General features: G+C 37.5%; 1 protein-coding gene across 1 annotated transcript in view; it reads right to left on the bottom strand.

The window, feature by feature from the left end:
- The window catches only part of LOC129769152 (uncharacterized), a 314394-nt gene that overhangs the window by 282561 nt on the left and 19672 nt on the right, over positions 1-12161 (bottom strand). The window contains exon 2 of the mRNA XM_055771242.1: positions 8124-8642. The gene's annotated coding sequence lies outside the window, so the exon portion shown is untranslated. The remainder of the gene's footprint in view (positions 1-8123; positions 8643-12161) is intronic.

Here is a 12161-nt window from a genome sequence, read left to right as displayed (position 1 = left end):
CGATCAAAATGATTTTGATAGGTTAAACGTAGCGGCAAACCAACGCCGCAACGGTTTTGTTCGCAATGTGCCCGTTTCCAAAACGGAAAAGAAATGATAATTTTTGAAAGGATATGAAGCGGGAAAATGTGCCGCCATTATCGCTGAGGTCGTGCTGTTCGTCTCTTTGTTGTTTCCAGAGTTGTTGAATGCATGATTGAGCATCAAAGAGTGGAGAAAAAAATCATCCGTGCGCGCATACACCCCCACACACACACACAAGACGAGCTAATGTTTCAGCTTGCGAAGGGTTTTTTTTGCCCTTTGTCTAAATTCATATGAACAGTTTGGAACGAAGCATGGCCGTTTAGACAAACACTCTCACTGCGGTGCGCTATATTTCACATGATTGTGTCGAAAAAAGAACGATAATTTTGATGAATGGATCGGATGGATTTTTGGAGCGTTTGTTTCTGCGTGGTTCGATTTCAAAAACGTTGAGTAGCCAAATTTACACGCTTTGTGGATTCCCAGATAAAAAAAAGCATTTGAGTGATGCCTTCCTGTTTCCCTGACGCTTCGGTAATGGATATGAAGTTTGATAAAAAAAAGAAAAAGGATAATTATTTCATTTATTATGCATGTTCTTTTGTCAATATTAATTTCATCCTTTTCAAAGTAATCTCAGAAATAACGTTCCGCGTGTGACTCTTCCAATTATAGTACCACTTCTGACACTGACACGAAGAGCACCGTCTGTGCAGAATAGTGTTCAGTTATGTTTACATTTTCGTTATCACACTGTGAATGTTTGGAGAACGTTGACCTTTAATTGTTATTTCTAACTTCGGGAATAGAGATTGAATATAATTCCTCCTCCTATTGCCGGTTTCTGCTTTACTCATCACCGTTTATTAGGAGTGTGTCACATTTACCCGAAACCCATTCACCCGAAAGACATTCACCCGAATTTCACTCACCCGAATGTAACAATTACCCGAATGCGACACTTACCCGAAAGAAAGATATATTTGCCGTTGGAAGCGGCGTCTTCTCGCAATCAAACCTGTGTTCCACCAATTGACCGGACAGTTTGAAACATAGGAGACGATGCTCTAGTTAGGTCCGACCGAGCGCATTCGAGTATTTGTTACATTCGGGTGAATGTCATTCGGGTAAATGTGCTTCGGGTAAACGTGTTTCGGGTGAATGGGACACAGCCCTTTATTAGTAACGTCTTTGAGGGAGTATCAAACAATTGAGTGAACAATTCACGCTTAACTTTTCAATAGGACCTATCTGTTTTGATCGATTCTCTTCATCGACATTCTCTACCGTTGATAACTCGTTGGTAGATGCATTTCCTGATGTGTTTGACAATCAGGAGTGTAGAGTGAAAGCTCGGTTGTCAAACTATACGGAAAAACTGACGCAAAATCTGTTTGCAAGACCATGGTTATCGAAAGAGAAAGTCCATGAAGAGAATCGATCATAACAGATACGACCTTTTGAAAAGTTAAGCGTAAATTACTGAAACCGATGGCTTGATCACAATTACTTTATAAAATACTTTACTTTTACCTTATAAATCTATACATATAAAAATGGAATGTTGTCTGTTTGTCTTTCTATCTTTCTGTCTTTCTGTCTGTCTGATTCTTATGGACTCGAAAACTACTGAACCGATCGACATGAAAATTGGTATGTGGGGGTTTTTGGGATCGGGGAAGATTCTTATGATAGTTCGAGATCCCTCCCCCTTCTCTAAGGGGGCTGCCATACAAATGAAACATCAATTTTTGTATTATTCGAGAATTAATCAAGTTCACGAAACAATTTTGGCATGTGGAAATTATGGGTTGCAATAAATGTTTCTATGGTGGTTAGATACTCCTCCCCCTTCTCTAAGAGGGACCTGCCATACAAATGAAACACAAATTTCTGCATAACTCGAGAACTAATCAAACAAATGGAGCATGTGAAGGTTTTAGGAGATAACAAACTTTTCTATGTGTGATAACGAAAATGTTTCTATGGTGAGCAGACACTCCTCCCCCCTCTCTAAAGGGAGGCTGCCATACAAAAGAAACACAAATTTCTGCATAACTCGAAAATCAATCAAGCAAATGGAGCCAAATTTGGCATGTGTAGGTTTTAAGGGACAACAAACGATTCAATGGGGGGCCTGCATTACTCGAGAATCAATAACGCAAACGGAACCAAATTTGGGATGTGAGGGTTTTTGAGTACGAGAAATATTTCTATGATGGTATGACACCCTTCCGTCCTCTGGAATGGAGGGAATTTTTCAATCAAACATATTCCAACCAAATATAACAATTGACATTGTGACAAGCGTAGTTAGTCTATTTGATGTTTGCGCTGACGAAATTGATCTTTATTTGAAAGTGGAAATTGATTTTATTGTGAACAAACTTACTCTTATAGCTTCTTCTATCTATATAAATAAAAATGGATCACCGAATGCAAAACTCGAGGAAGGAATTGTCCGATTTATGGCTGTCTTAATTCTATCATATTTTCTGTATCAAACATTTATTCCATGCAACGGAGAAACATGTTATTTGAAAGTGGTTGGAAAATCTTGAACGAGAATTGTGCCTGAAAATAACCCCCTAATCGTAGTATTATAACGACGAGTTTTGGTAGAAGTACTAGGAATTTTGTAGTAAAAGGTAATTTTAAAGGGTAGATTAGAAGATCAATCAATGAACAGTTTTGCGATTGGACCCATGAACGTGCGCTTAGTAAGAAAACGTGAATGTGATAACGAAAAATAAATTTTGGGCGGGACGAAGTTTGCCGGGTCAGCTAGTTACTTTATAAAATAGTAAGACTTACTTAATAAAAACAAAACAAGTTTTACTAGATTTGAAGAACTTTGAATATTGAACTTTTGTGCCTTGAATGTACGATTTGCGGACAGCATTGATTCTCTGCTACCATTAACCCTTTCACTACGACAGTGTGCTCCGTCGGAGTGCTACCGCTACCGGAGTGCAGTATCACTCTCATGTCGTGTAAAGACGACGCTCGTAGCGAAAGGGTTAAAAGAAAACAGCTGCAGAATCGCATCATATGCTTTCCGAAAAATTGTATTACTTTGAGCGATAAAAAAAACATTAAGAATGTGATTTTGACGTGAGAAACGAATAGCATGGAGAACCTTTGAAAAAAGTTAAGGACTTAGCAGTTCACAAGCACTTTTGAACAAAGATGACACTCAAGCGCAACAACTCGCGGACCAACAAATGTAACTCAAGAAGCTATCTCCATAGGTTTGAAGGTGATAAGGAAAAGACCCAGAAGATTGGAAAATGAGTTTCACATGAGCCGAACGAAAGACAACAGGAAAACCAAAAAATCACATGTGAAATGCTACTCACTGGGTACAAAAAAAGGTAGTGTTTGGTTCGGAACCGTTTATTCTGAACTGATAACAAATAAATAATTTGAATCGAGTTTTGGATGAAAACCGACCAAGGTAGGGGAGAGGGAGGCAAGTTGGCGAGGGAGGCAAGATGACGAATCGGTCGCTTGGAGGCAAGTTGGCGAACTGCAACATTTTGTTAATTTTTAGTTTTTTATTGCAAATGGTTAGAACTTATAAGCGAAAACGAGACCAATGTTGGTCGGACACCAGTTTGGAGAATGCTATGAAAGCTATAGAAGAAGGTTCGCCTGTTCTGGGTGCTTCAAAACAGTTCGGTGTGCCATAATCAACTTTGAGGCGCTATCGACGAAAATATCCAGACATATCCAGGATAGATTTTCAATTCAGCACATTCTGAATGCAGTTATTGGATGTATCCTGACAAACCATATGTGTGTGATTTATGTGTACATTTAACTTATTTGTATTTCTTATGTCCTTCTGTCTTATAAATAAATAATTGTTGTTACATTTTGTTGATTTTTAGGTGACCAAACCATATTCGCCAACTTGCCTCCAGGCATTCGCCATCATGCCTCCACGCTTTTTGCGCAAGGTGTTTGGTGGACAAGTTTTTTAGTTTTTTTTACCCATCCAATAGATAATATGATAAAAACACTTCAGACTATAAGAATCAGAATCAACATTAAAAAAAAGAAAAAAATTCCAAGCTCCAAGGCTCGCAAAAGCTTAACGTCGCCAACTTGCCTTCCTCTCCCCTACTAAAAAAGACAGCACAAAGGTACTTTGCAAAGCCGCTCAGGGAGACGATTGAGTCGTTTGGCTGGGAAGATCTTCCACATTCGGCTTATTCATCAGATTTAGCTCCATCCGACTATCACAGTCTCGATCCAGCTAGCGTGCAGACAACATTCTTTCCAGATGCTGAATAATTTTCTTCATTTTCTCCATAGAAATATTTCCTACCGATTGATTAATATCTCTGTGAATTGTCGAGAAATGGCGGAGTTGAAATCACAACATTTCTTCTTTCATCTCTCGTACAATGAACGCTAGATTTGATTCGTGTATCACGTGTATGTCAACATCTTTCCATTCATCTACAACAAATGGGGAGAATCGTCAAAAGCTGTCAACGTTTTTCGTCCATTTGGTTTATTTGGTCAACTTGCACCCGACTTTTTTTTCTCACTTAAATATCGACTATAAATAATAACTGTTCCTACTGGGATTCGAATGCGTACTTCCATGAAAGGAACGTTGTATCTAAATAAATACAGTGCATGTCCTTATTAAAATTTTCATTAGAAAGAGGGAAATTTTTCATTCTCTCAAAACTTTTTCCTGTAGTTAAATGACCTACAGGAGCGTTCTTGGAATCAGATGAATGCTGATTGATAAGGTTAATTAACACAGTGTTTTATTAACCAAGTCAATAGTAAAGTGTTGATCTACAAAATCTTGAAAAAAACAGAAAGAATCTATTTTATTCTTTCCAGTTTTGTTATCTACTACACAAACACTGCTCACTACACACAAAACGATAGAAGCATTCAAGTATTACAACTCAAAACATGAAGCTTTAAAATGATGTGTATCCCATCTTCATGCGTTGGTTTTTCACAAAGTTACAGCGTTTCCAAAATCACCTAAAAACTTCGACTTCGCGCTAATTCGCATGATTTTTGTCAAGTGTAGAATCAACGACATAGTATTGTATACTAAATCCTATTAACACTTTTTCCATGTGACATCGACTATTACCATAATAGATACACTTATTGCGAAACTTCAGGAACACTATTACCATAATGGGTACATGGTAATGGCATTTTCAAACACGATTTTTATACAATTTAGTCAATTGATCATCGAAATATCAGTAAGAATCTCCAAAAACAGAGTTCAAACTGCTAGAAAAAGTATACTTTTGTATACTTTTGAACTAAAATAGAGTATTTATTCGCCAATTTCTGCAAGTTGGTGACATATGTCCTCCATAAGTGGTACACTTACTCTATATAGATTTGTCTTTGAAACAGAAATTTTGAAAAATGAATGTGTCCGGCATCTTTGAAAAAATAAGATTGAGCCGGGAAAGACGGACACTAACTGAAAATTCAAGTTTATGTACTCGATAAGATCTGGAGGTCTTCAAATATGCCTTAAAAATAATCTAACAAAATGGCTAGACTAAAATCACCTAGAAGGGTTTGTAATTTTTCTCATGTTTTCGTGTTCAAAATAGCTGTCGGCATTCGGAATGACCAATTCGGATTACGTTTTCAAGACGTAATCCGAATTGATCATTCCGAATGCCGTTTCATGTAAGTGTCAAAGGTATTGATACACTGAATTGCAAGTTTGTGCATCGTTAAAATTCAAAATAAAAATGTAATTTATTAATTATACAGGGGTGTCCGTCTTTCCTACCTTGTCCGTCTTTCCTGACTTTCCCCTACTCGTACTAAAGAGTGATTAGCTCTTAAATGTTTATAATGTTCGCTCTGACCGGCAATAACTTCCTAGTCCTACATTTAAAATGCCGTACAATCTTGGACCATCCTTCTGTTTTTATGTATGAAATGTCTTTTCTGACTTCAATGAACCAATAATTAAATTATTGCTTATATTCAACAACCAAAAAAATATATGCATATAAACAGTTAAAAAATACTTTTTTGGATTCGATCATGTGAAAACTAAACGTGAAAAAGAATTGGATCGATCGATAATCGAGTCCAGCTTGTAGATATTATATTAGGTTGGGGAAAAAGTTATTCATTATTTTTGGGTGAAATTTTAAATATGCTTCGGATTGTCCGATTTAGGTCAAATATGCACCGTTTTGTTGTAAATTTTATTGCCATTCTAAAAGTAGCTTCATAATGTCTCTATCATAGAAGTCTTGGTCCTTATTGGCGAAAAACTCTAGCGATAGATTTTTACAATCTTCTCTTGATACCAATTTCTTATCACTATGGAGATTTTGCAATGCGAGAAAAAGGTGGTAATCGCTTGGTGTCAGGTCCGGACTATATGTTGGATGCATTAACACATTGCGGACCGCTCACGAGTTTTCTCGTTTGTCGCGTTCCGTCTGCTACGGATGGATCACGAAATAACCCGTGTTTTCTACACTTGAAGGTTAAATCCTTGGTTTACCAAGAATCTAACAAGGCCTACCGATGGCTCGCCTTCGTTTCATCCACATCGAAGGAAACAATCTCATTCGTAGAATCCGAACAAATAAAGCGTTCAAGTTTGCCCCAAAACGTGCGGTCTTTAATGTGTTAAAACATCCCAATCAAGCTCTCGGAAAGGTGTACCCTTGCGTTGGCCAATTCTGGACGTATCTGGTCAATCGCTCGATTCAAACGGTCCATTTGTTGACAGTAGAGATCTGAATTTATTGCACTTAAAAAAATAAAAAAATTAATTTGAATTTTTTTTTTGTAAATGATTTTTTTTAAATAAATAAAATTGCACGTAGATTACTGTTGCAGTATCGGCACCATAAACACCATTCACAATATCAGCGGCCTTTATAAAAGAAAAAGTGTAAAATGTACCGAACTTTCTCTGTGTTGACCTACATTGTTAACACTTTGTAACTCACAACTGAATGGAACAAACAAAAACAGCAAAAGAACTTTTTTAGTGTGAAATGTCACCTTTACAACGAGCCTAAACTAGAAATTGTATGATCGATATTACGCGAGACATTGATTACTAAAGCCAGCTACCGTGAAAATAATGGATAACTTTATCCCCAACAACAAAAGATGATCTAGTGGCATGTCGATCTTCACGGAAATCCTGTGAAAATAAGTTTAAGAGTATTCATTTGTAGTTAGTTAACTTTGTATGTAGTTTTTATAAGCATCTTGGTACAGTATAACCAACTATCAGTGCAAATTTGCGTGTAAAATATTATTCAGCTGCATTTTCGCCAGGAGTTTCAATTCAGTTCTATGTGAGAAGCCACTTGATTGTATCTGAAATGAAAAACAATCTGAGCAAACTGTGTAATCCTTGAACTCTTGCGACTTTTATCTTAATATAAACGCAGCCCTTTGATGTTTGTAAATAAATATTTCAAAGAACACTGTGTGTAAATACAACTATAACAGTATAACACTTATAATACGAAGCACATGAAGGAAGTGGATCAGCATCCTTTCTCTGCGTTGCGTTTGAACTGTGAAACTCATAGAATGAAGGGATATGAATTATTGACATCTCACAATTCAATTTCGAGTGGTGATTAAGGAAACAACGTTCTCTTCCAACCCCAAAACAAAAAGCTGTATATAGAGTAAAATAATTGTTTGGTTGTCTTTCTCCTTCAAGTCATTATTGATACAAGACAGTCCCTAGAAACGGAACAGTGCGAAACTCGAAGACAAAACAACCGCGCGTACTTTAAACTTGAAGCATCTTCCGAAAATCGATTTTTCCCTTGCCATGAAAATTCTGCCCGCGTTGTTTCTTCACATTCATACCGCCGCTTTCCTTTTGACAATTCTCCCAAAAACGCTTCCAATGTTGCCGGAAACAAAGGTCACGAGTTAACTCCCAAGACGAGGATATTTGCATCGTTCTACAACCCGGTTTTAAAGACAATCAGAAATAAACACATCCACAAACACACTACTTGGACTCCTAATAATCCCAAATGCTCGGCACACGGCAAACAAAAAAACACGAGTGGTATACAAGAACTCACCTGCTTTTTGTCGACAGCTCTTAAAGCCGAGATTTGTTCCACAATGACAGACCGTTTATACAGTCTCGATTCAGCACTGAATCATGTACAACCGAAGGAGAGAAAAAACGCTTCCCCCACCGGAAAACGTAGGAAACGAAATGTTCTAGAGGAAACTCCTTCCTTTATTTATATGTATTTTCCTCCCGGTGCTCCGGGCTGGTTATATTTCCGTAATACGGAAAAACTTCACTCACTCTAATCCGATCTCAACAAGTTGTCCATCGGAACGAGCGCAGATGAGATTCGTTTCCTTGGGCCATATAACACGGCGATTGTTCTTGTTCCGTCGCGCGAAGTTTTTTGCCCTTCCGGTTCCCTCACGCGCTCGGTGTTGGAAAACTTAGATCTGAGAACGGGCTCTGGAGGAGAAAACGACGAAGCTCAGCTATAATTACAGAACACTTGTTTGCAATTTTCGGTAATTTTATACTCTAGTCCTTTGGAGCTGAGTTTCTTTCCGAAGAGTTTCGCGATTGTCTGAAAGAAGAAGAAAAAGAAGGATGATTAATGTCACCATTGGTAAGGTAAATGATTTTGGTTTGTCCAGTCGAAAATATGATCATGGTTTGTCCACTTTTTTGAATAGTCTAATTCAGTGCACCTGTGTCAAATCAGGTATTCGAATGTTTCAAAACATATAACTAAAATTATCTTTTTCATGATTTACAGTCGTTTTATGGTATATTTTTACGGGTTCACATGTTTTAAAGGATTGAAAAATCCATCTTCTATTGGTGGCAATGCGCCCCTCATTTGAGCTAACTCTTAATCAATCACCAGATGATTATTTTCCATAATTTCTATGGCAACCGGTTGGCGCGCTGCAGTTTGTTTATTGTGTCCTTCGCGTATAGCAGAATTAAAGTTTCTCTTTGTTGAGTGTGTTGAGGTGAACACTTTTAAAATGCCCAAGAAAAGGCAATATTCTGAAGAAAACCTAAATTAAGAATGGATCAATATGATGACAGTAAACTCAAGCAATGAGAAATGCAACATCTACTTGAAAACTCGTTTTTTTTCATTCGAAAATGGTGATTTCTAAAACCGGACAAACCATGATCATTTTTTGGGCAAACCATGATCAGAGGTGGTCAAACCATGATCATAATCTCTCTTAGAGGAAACTCGTTAAAAAACATAAAAATAAGAATACTTTCCACGCCTTATGGTAGTGTTAACAACTAGAGACTTGGTGCTTTCCAACAAACCCCAACTCGTATTGATTATATGTGATTTTCATGAAGAAAAATCGATTTGCATTTACTAGTTGCGTGAAACACCCTTAACACTCCTATACTCGCGCATTGGTCTGTCAGACCGAGAAATCAATAATTCGTTCATTTCTCAGAAAATATCAACACAACGACTTTGCGTTCCTCTCTAGCTTCGTGATTCGTCGTTCGTCATCGTTTAGCGTATCGCATGTGTTGGTACAAAGGGGACGTGTGCCACTTTTTTAACACTTTCGGTCTGACACACCGACGCGAGTATAGGAGTAACTTTTTTGGACAAGTGCCTTTTTTCATATTCTAGAATATTGTTGAATGAAATGTATAAATTAATGTTAGTGGCGTGGGATATTTATTGAATATAATGCTTAAGATCATTACCGGACTATTCTTATTTGATTTCAGTTTTTGTAACTGCATTGAAAGGATCCATAAATTAACTATTCGTCGATATATTCGTCGTTAGATTCATACGCTCAAAAGCAAAATATAAATGTTTGACTTTCGTATAGTTATTCGCTAAATATAATGGTCATACATATACAGACTTTTGAAAGAATTTCACTTGTGGAAGAATTGTGAACAGTAAGCTATAAACTAATCGGTGGCTTATGGTAATTTTTAACAGTTACAGTTTCGGGGATATTTTTTTATAATGAAAAATATCAACAAAAAAACAAGAGAAAGAAAAGGAAGTTCCTAGAAATCCTTTTATATCATCTTTTTATGCCCTATCTATAAAAAGGTATTAATTCTTAGTTTACCAAGAATACAGAGACAAAGAATATTAGAAATATGCGAACTTTATATTCCAGACCCTTTATCATCTGGTGATTATCTAGAAGGTCAGTATACATTCTTCTCTCCGATAAAAGATCCGAAAACACGCAACAACTGCATGAAATGAAAAAAAATGTTTGTTTCGAGCATGCAGTTATTCTATGTTCTGATTCTTACTCCAATGAAACCACAATCAATTAATACGATTTTATATTATTTTATAGCTCTTAATACTTCCATAAATTATATTCAGTTGCTTACTTTCAATTAATAACAGTGAAAAATTCAAATTTCGTTATTTGTGTTGGAGTATCAAAAATTACTCTATTTTGAGGAGGCTGAATTAGATGACTATTAAAACATAATAAAGACGAAGAAAACATATTTTTTGGGGTTTTTTCATTTAATTATACCCTCTTCTTAAAATAAATGCCAATAAAGCCTGAAGAATACACAATGGCAACATTACAGAGAAGTTCAATTTTCGGTCTGTGACACCGTGCGCGAGTATACGTGTTATGATTTTGCAAGCGAGTACAGGAGGGTTAATCGGACAAACCATGATCATTTACCCTATCAATGAAAACGGAAACAACATCCAATTTGAGGCGACATCATATTTACATGAGTTTTAGAATAACGATGAGGAGCAATATTTGAATACTTTGGAAAATATGAAAAGTTCGTTGATATCAAAAGTGTAAACTGTGGGACCGTTATGATTATCAACACAAACAGCTGTAAGATATTTGCATGAATGAACAGATACCAGTAGAATATTCTAGTACAATGAAATCCAGACGAGTATCAACTGATGATTTATTTCGAAAATTTTGTGAAAATTCTTCAATTTTTGATGAACAAGTTCTCTCGAGGCAAATTTCTCACTAACAGAATCTTTCACCAGAACAGGACCAGTAGTAATCAATTTATGTCAGATCAGATGGGTGCATAGAAATTTGTCAACTACACCCAAACTAGTCGTGTGCTGAAGGGTGAAATAAACAAATAAAAGCAACTTTTTCAAAAATTTTAAAATGTTTGTATATATGGGAGCAGACATATCTTTCTTCCAGAGTGAAAGTCAGCTTGGGATTGTAAAGGGTGTGTCACATCAAATTGCATCACGGAAAAAACGCTGTAAAATTTTAATTTTTAGGAATTATATCTTCAGCTTTCGCTTATAATCAGATAAGAGTGTATAGATCACGTTGGCCATGCTTCACTGTCAATTTTTCGTAAATTTGGAAAAATGTCGTCGAACGAAAAAGAGCGTCGTGAATTAATCCTGCGCACTCATTTCGAGAATCCGGAGTTGTCACATCGGGACATCGGTAAGATGCTGGGAATCGTCCAATCCACGGTCAGCAGAGTACTAAAACGATACTTCGAGAACCTAACCATCGACCGGAAGGTGAAGAACGGCAAAAATGGATGCTCTGTCAGTGAAAAAGATCACAAGCGCATAGTTAAGCAGTTTAGACGTGATCCGAGAAGTTCAGTCCGGGATGTCGCCAATAAGCTGAATTTGTCAAGTTCATTCGTTCAGCGGACCAAGCAGTGGGAGGGCCTGCGTAGATACAAGGTTCAGAAGGCTCCTAACCGCGACGAAAGGCAAAACGTGGTGGGGAAGACGCGAGCCCGGAAGCTGTACACCGAAATGCTGACGAGGCCGCATTGTCTGGTAATGGACGACGAAACCTACGTCAAAGCGGACTTTCGTCAGCTGCCGGGCCTGTTGTTCTTCTCCGCAGAGGACAAATTCAGCGTTCCGGAGGAGATTCGCAAGCAAAAACTATCCAAGTTTGCCAAAAAGTACATGGTGTGGCAAGCGATCTGCTCTTGCGGAAAGCGGAGCGCCCCCTTCGTGATGACCGGCACGGTAAACGGGCAGGTTTACCTTAAGGAGTGCCTACAGAAGCGCTTACTACCACTATTGAAGCAGCACGAGGGCCCGACCATCTTCTGGCCGGATCTCGCTTCGTGC

This window comes from Toxorhynchites rutilus, chromosome 2 (genome assembly GCF_029784135.1).
Source record: "Toxorhynchites rutilus septentrionalis strain SRP chromosome 2, ASM2978413v1, whole genome shotgun sequence".
Classification (NCBI taxonomy): Eukaryota; Metazoa; Arthropoda; class Insecta; order Diptera; family Culicidae; genus Toxorhynchites; species Toxorhynchites rutilus.
Note: the sequence above shows the minus strand (reverse complement) of the source record. Positions and strands in the feature narration are given on the sequence as shown.